At 50.1% G+C, this 7,554-nt stretch overlaps 1 pseudogene; it reads right to left on the bottom strand.

The window, feature by feature from the left end:
• Nucleotides 1–382: 382 nt before the first annotated feature.
• LOC128137956 (olfactory receptor 2A2-like) lies at nt 383–1,300 on the bottom strand (annotated as a pseudogene).
• Nucleotides 1,301–7,554: the final 6,254 nt, after the last annotated feature.

The following is a 7,554-nucleotide window of genomic DNA, read 5'->3' as shown; positions in this document are numbered from 1 at the left end:
ACGCGCCTAGTTACACCTAATGATTGCTTATATCAACACTGTACACGCGCATAAACATAAGGCATAATTGGTTGTATTAACTAAAACATGCGAAACTTGTCTCAGTCTAATTGGTCAAGATAAGCTGCCGAATTGAGGTTCTTTGTGCCAAGTTCCCTTTATCGTGGAATGCGCACCTCTGTTCTTCTAATTGGCATCTTTCTTTTTTTGTCTTCTGGTTTATTCTGTTCAAGGCCTTCTAAAGGCGTCTGGAATGCTCTTACTACCGTTAGCTAAATAAGTGTCCACAAGCAAAGCGTCCTTGAAGCCTGCTGCCTACAAAACATCCTTGGCTCACAAATTGATCAATTCTATCGAGTCTGGATTGTTCACTATGTGCCCATTACTTTCCAAGTATCCCACAGACACCCCCCACGGTCGGGTGGGAGCCACAGGTGGAGAAGGTTCTGTGCCATCCTGGCGCAGAGCGGATGCGCAGAACGGTGGCCAGGATGTCCAGGGAGGAAATCAGGGTTAAGGCTAAAGGGCAGAGGAAGAAGCACACACAAACAGCAAAGATCAGGACTTTATCGGCACTAGCGGCAGTGCAGGCCAGCTTTAAGACAGCAAGAATTTCACAGGAGAAGTGGACAACCTCGCAGGGGCCACAGAAAGGCAGGTGTAAAGCCAGAGAGGCTTGCAGTGTACCAAATACGAACGCCAAAGCCCACAAAACTGTGGCAAGGGTGAGGCACAGCCTCCAGATCGTGATGAGGGCATAGCGGAGGGGACGGCAGATTGCCACGTAGCGAACAGAAGACATCACGGCCAGCAGCACGCACTCTGTAAGTGCAAAGATTAAATAAAGATGGATCTGCGCCCCACACCCAGCAAAGGAGATGGTTCTGCCTTGTCCAAGGAGGCTCCTTAGCATATGGGGGATATTGCTGGAGGCCTAGCAGATGTCCACGATGGAGAGGTGGCAGAGGAAGAAGTACATGGGGCTGTGGAGGCAGTAGTCCAGGCAGATAAGCAGAAAGACAAGTGCGTTTCCCATCAGAGTGGCAGAGCAGAGGGCAGAGAAAAGGCCAAAGAGGCAGCGCTGCAGGGCTGGGGTGCTGCAGAACCCCAGGAGGATGAATTCTGTGACAGTCGTTTCATTCTGCACGCTGTGCTGGAGGTGAGGCAGCACAAACTGCCACCGCGGAGATCTGGAAGGGAAGGAGCAAGGAAAAGGAAAGAAAAAGGAGAGTTTTCCTAAGAATGCTGTGTCCTTTACTCTTTACGCTGCAGCTCCCTTCTCCCTGTTTTTCCCTCTGACTCCAGTGAAAGGTGCGTACTACCCTCACCATGCCGAGCGACGTTGTGTTGGGTCTGGCTGAGATGGAGTTAATACTCCCCATAGCAGCCCTCATAGCACTGTGCTCTGCATCAGTAGCTAGAAAGGTGTTGATAACACACCAGTGTTTTGGCTACTGCTGAGCAGTGCTGGCACAGCATCAAGGCTGTCTCTCCAACATTTTTGCCCCCCCCTCAACGGCAGGCTGGGGCAGGGCGAGATCTCGGGAGGGGACATAACCAGGACAGCTGACCTAAACTAACCAAACAGATATTCCATACCATATGACGTCAGCTCAGATATAAAAGCTAAGTAAAGGGAGACGGAAGGGGGGCATCTTTTGTCTTCAGGAGCAACCACTACGCGTACTGAAGCCCTGCTTCCCAGGAAGTGGCTAGACATCGCCTGCTGATGGGAAGTAGAGAATAATATCATTTGTTTTTCTTTGCTTTCGCGCGCGACCTTGGCTTTCAGTTTATTAAACTGTCCTTATCTTGACCCACGAGCCTTTGGTTATATTTTCTTCCCCCTGTCCAGTTAAGAAGGGGGAGGGATAGAGCGGCTTTGGTGGGCACCTGGCATCCAGCCAGGGTCAACCCACTACAGTCCTTTTTGGCGCCCAACGTGGGGCAAGACAACGGCAGTTTTGCATTAAACGTGCCATAGCTAGTTATTAAGTGGCAAGCTCCTGTGCAGGTCACGGAGCTTGTTGCCTGCTTGCTTATCTCTACCTTGCTGAGTTTGGGAACGTGGTAACGCAAATAATGGCTGTGTGCTTTGCCCTGGCGCTGATGGCTTTGTTGTGCTGCGGGAGCTATCTTGTGGGGAGAATGAAGGAACTCGGGAACATGCTAATACAAATAATATCTATGTGCTTTGTCCTGGCACTGATGGCTTTGCTGTGTTGTGGGAGCTATCTTGTGGAGGAGATGAGGGAACACATCTCCCTCTCCCTACCGGGCATTGATGTGAATGGTTTTATTATGCAGGCTCCTGAGGTCCTTGTTCACCCTTATGTGAGTTGTTCAGTACTAATAATTAATACTGGTGGTATATTATGGGTATTGTGGAATCTGGTCTCGTCCTGGTATAAGAGAAGACAAGTTTTGGGTGAGGCAATACTGAAATGTGCCCTCAAGCGACCGGTCCCTGGGTGGCAGGGTATATGGAAGGATTTGGGCAGATTCCTAGGACGGTTATCACCTCCCATAATCTGGGACTTTACACCTGAACAGGCAAGTAACCCTGGCAAACTGACGCGCCACCTGATAGAAGGGTGCCTTGCCTATCCCAATGAAAACCAGCAGCTTCTCGCACTGTACTGGGGCCTGGCCTATGCCTACCGAGCCATAGTTCAACACTCTCAGAGGACCACGGTTGAGGCAGGGACCCAGACTGCATCTGAGGACACCATGCTCGAGGCAGGGACCCAAACAACAACAACAACAACTACAGTAATTGCCCCAATAGTGAAAAAGAAACAGTGGACGAGGAGATCAACAGGTCCATACCATCGATTAGTGAGGGAAGAAGAAGAAGAAGAGGAAAGGCTTAATCTAGAAGCTGGTCCTTCGATAAAGAAATTGGAGGAAGGAGTGAGGGAACTTAGACCGGAAGCGGAAACTACCCGGTCCCTGACGTCCTCAGAACTTCGGGACTTGCGGAAAGACTACAGCCGCCAGCCAGGTGAGCGGATTGCTGCCTGGCTGCTCCGATGCTGGGATAACGGGGCCGACAGTCAGCAACTGGAAGGCAAGGAAGCCCAACAGCTGGGATCCCTCGCTAGAAACCGGGGAATTGAAAGAGGAATTGGAAAAGAGGCAGCAATTTGCAGTCTCTGGAGCCGGCTCCTCTCAAGTGTGAGGGCAAGATATCCATTCAAGGAAGATCTTGTGAATTCCTCAGAAAAGTGGACTACCGCAGATGAAGGCATCCAGTACCTGAGAGAGTTAGCAGTGGTGGAAGTCATCTACAGTGATCTAGATGATGAGGAAGTCTCAAAAGATCCAGAGGATGTCCTGTGCACACGGGCCATGTGGAGAAAGGTGATTCAAGGTGCCCCAGCGTCATATTCTAACAGCTTGGCAGCAATGTATTGCCCAGATATGGAAACACCAACTGTGGAGAAAGTGTCGTCTTGGCTCCAAAACTTTGAAGAAAATCTCTGTGTCTCCTCATCCCTACAGGACAGTGCCTTGGCTCTTAGGGACGCTCCAAGAAATCAGTCCTCTCCTGCCCCGGTCAGAGGGAAAGGGAGCCCAAGGCGTATGCCACGTGGTACACTCTGGTTCTTCCTGCGTGACCAAGGGGAGGACATGAGGAAGTGGGACGGTGAACCCACCTTTAAGCTGGAAGCCCGCGTACGTGAACAGAGAGGGAAGACAGCTGTTAAGAAGGGGTCACCCAAGAAGAAGGCTGTCAGTGAAGAAGGCAAGTGTCGTTGCTGTAGAGGCCCAAGAAAGCAATCAGCGATCCTCCAGGCATAGAAGAACTGAAACGACCTCCCTTGACTCTGGTGAGGGGACTTCTGGTCTGGCACCGCAAGGGTCAGACAGTGAATACTCTGATGAGGAACAGCAATAGAGGGTCCCTGCCTTCGGCCAGGAGGAGGAAAGGGATGACCGGATATACTGGACTGTGTGGATTCGATGGCCTGGCACATCAGACCCACAGAAGTATAAGGCTTTGGTAGACACTGGTGCACAGTGTACGCTGGTACCATCAGTGTATAGGGGCACAGAACCCATCTGGATCTCTGGAGTGACAGGGGGATGCCAGGAATTGACTGTATTGGAGGCTGAAGTGAGCTTGACAGGGGACAAGTGGGAAAAGCACCCCATTGTGACTGGCCCAGAGGCTCCTTGTATCCTTGGCATAGACTACCTCAAGAGAGGGTACTTCAAGGACCCAAAGGGGTACCGATGGGCTTTTGGTGTAGCCACTGTAAACGCAGAGAAGATCAAACAGCTATCTACCCTGCCTGGCCTCTCGGAAGATCCCTTCATTGTGGGACTGTTGCAAGTTGAAGAACAGCAGGTGCCAATCGCTACCAGGACGGTGCACCGCCGGCAATATCGGACAAACAGAGACTCCCTGGCTCCCATCCATGAGCTGATCCATCAACTAGAGAGACAAGGAGTCATCAGCAAGACTCATTCACCTTTTAATAGTCCTATATGGCCAGTGCGAAAGTCTGATGGAGGGTGGAGGTTAACAGTAGATTATCGCGGCCTGAATGAAGTGACACCGCCACTGAGTGCTGCTGTACCAGACATGTTAGAGCTCCAGTATGAACTGCCATCAAAGGCAGCCACGTGGTATGCTACAATTGATATTGCCAATGTGTTTTTCTCCATTCCTTTGGCAGCAGAGTGCAGGCCACAGTTTGCTTTCACATGGAGAGGTGTCCAATACACCTGGAATCGACTGCCCCAGGGGTGGAAGCACAGCCCTACCATTTGTCACGGACTAATCCAAACAGCACTGGAACAAGGCGATGCCCCTGAACATTTACGATACATAGATGACATCATCGTGTGGGGCAACGAGGCAGAAGAAGTGTTTGAGAAGGGAAAAAGAATAATTCAGATTCTTCTGAAAGCTGGTTTTGCCATAAAGAAAAGCAAGGTCAAGGGACCTGCACAGGAGATTCAGTTCTTGGGAATAAAATGGCAGGATGGACGCCGTCATGTCCCTATGGATGTGGTTAACAAGATAGCAACTATGTCTCCACCAGCTAACAAGAAAGAAACACAAGCTTTCCTAGGCCTTGTGGGGTTCTGGAGAATGCATATTCCAGGTTATAGTCAGCTTGTGAGCCCTCTCTATCGAGTAACGCGGAAAAAGAACTATTTTGAATGGGGCCCTGAACAACAACAAGCCTTTGAGCATATCAGACAGGAAATAGCTCGTGCGGTAGCTCTTGGGCCTGTCCGGACAGGACCAGATGTACAAAATGTGCTCTACACTGCAGCTGGGGAGCATGGTCTCACCTGGAGCCTCTGGCAGAAAACACCAGGAGAAACCCAAGGTCGACCATTAGGGTTTTGGAGCCGGGGGTACCGAGGATCAGAAGCCCACTACACCCCGACTGAAAAAGAGATACTAGCAGCATATGAGGGGGTTCGAGCCGCTTCAGAAGTTGTTGGTAAGAAGCATATCTTCTCTTGGCACCACGATTGCCCGTGCTACACTGGATGTTCAAAGGAAACATCCCCTCTACACATCATGCAACCAGTGCTACATGGAGTAAGTGGATAGCATTGATCACGCAACGGGCTCGACTGGGGAAATCTAACCGCCCAGGAATTCTGGAAGAGATCATGGACTGGCCAGAAGGCAGAGATTTTGGAGCATCGCCTGAGGAGGTGGCTCGTGCCCAAGAGGCACCACCATATAATGAGTTTTCAGAAGATGAAAGGTGTTATGCTTTGTTTACTGATGGATCCTGTCGTGTGGTAGGGAACCATCGGAAGTGGAAAGCTGCTGTGTGGAGTCCCACACGACAAGTCGTTGAGGCCACTGAAGGAGAAGGTGAGTCAAGTCAGTTTGCAGAAGTGAAAGCCATCCAACTAGCCCTAGACATTGCTGAACGAGAAAAGTGGCCAGTACTCTACCTCTATACTGACTCCTGGATGGTGGCTAATGCCCTGTGGGGGTGGCTACAGCAGTGGAAGAAGACCAATTGGCAACGCAGGGGTAAACCCATCTGGGCAGCAGCATTGTGGCAGGACATTGCTGCCCGTGTAGAACACATGACTTTAAAGGTACGTCAGGTAGACGCTCACATGCCCAAAAGCCGTGCCACTGAAGAATATCGAAATAATGAACAGGTAGACAAGGCTGCCAAAATAGAAGTAGCTCAGGTGGACCTGGACTGGGAGCGTAAGGGTGAGCTATTTGTAGCTCGCTGGGCCCATGAGACATCGGGACATCTAGGGAGAGATGCAACATATAGGTGGGCTCGTGATCGAGGGGTGGACCTGACCATGGAGGCCATCACACAGGTCACTCATGAATGTGAAACATGTGCTGCAATCAAACGAGCCACCAGAGTAAAGTCTCCCTGGAACAGAGGGCGGTGGCTGGGCTTTCGATATGGCGAGGCCTGGCAAATTGACTACATTGGACCACTGCCACGAACACGCCAAGGCAAGCGCTACATACTCACGATGGTGGAAGCAACTACTGGTTGGCTAGAAACATATCCTGTAAACCATGCCACTGCCCGAAACACCGTCTTAGGCCTCGAAAGGCAAATTTTATGGCGACATGGTACCCCGGAAAGAATTGAATCAGACAATGGGACTCATTTCCGAAATAACCTCATAAGCTCCTGGGCAAAGAAACACGGCATCGAGTGGGTGTACCACATACCCTATCACCCACAAGCATCTGGAAAAATTGAGAGATATAATGGACTGTTGAAGACTATGTTGAGAGCGCTAGGCAATGGGACATGGAAGCATTGGGATACAAATTTAGCAGAAGCCACTTGGCTAGTTTACACCAGAGGGTCTGCTAACCGTCCTGGTCCTGCCCAAACAATACCCCTACATACTGTGGGAGGAGATAAGGTCCCCGTAGTGCACATGGGGAAGTGGCTGGGGAAGGCAGTGTGGATTTCTCCTCCCATGGGAAAAGGCAAACCCATTCGTGGGATTGTCTTTGCTCAGGGACCTGGGTGTACTTGGTGGGTAATGCGGAAGGATGGGGAGACCCAGTGTGTGCCTCAAGGACATTTAACCTTGAGGGAAAAATAATCTGTGATGTGAGTTGTATGTTGTAGGAAGTAATGTAGCAGGAATGACCTGAACTGCAGAGGAGTGAACTTCGTAAGGAACCAGACAAGTGCATCGGTGACCCAAACCAAGCCGGTGTTGGTGCCCAACGATCGAACATACTGCTTCTCCCGTCCTGACCACTCATCTTGATGGATGGGGCCCAAGTCATAACCTGTGTGTGAACATCTGGAGGAGTGGAAGAAGCCCATGGAATATCTATCTGTTAAAGGACAGGGGATAGTAATTAATAAGAATGTATAAATCTGTATGTTGGGTATAAAAGTGGTTTAAGTATGTAGTTTCAGTTGTAAGTGTTGGTAAGAAGGGATTTCAGTAATGAGAATTAAATACAACAGCATGGTTAGAAGATATCTGTATTAAATTATGTGGGACCTGAGCATGATGCAAATGGTATGGAATAAGGGGTGGAGATTGTATTGGGTCTGGCTGAGA

This window comes from Harpia harpyja, assembly GCF_026419915.1.
Source record: "Harpia harpyja isolate bHarHar1 chromosome 23 unlocalized genomic scaffold, bHarHar1 primary haplotype SUPER_23_unloc_8, whole genome shotgun sequence".
Taxonomy (NCBI): domain Eukaryota; kingdom Metazoa; phylum Chordata; class Aves; order Accipitriformes; family Accipitridae; genus Harpia; species Harpia harpyja.
This window is presented reverse-complemented; position numbering and strand designations above follow the sequence as displayed.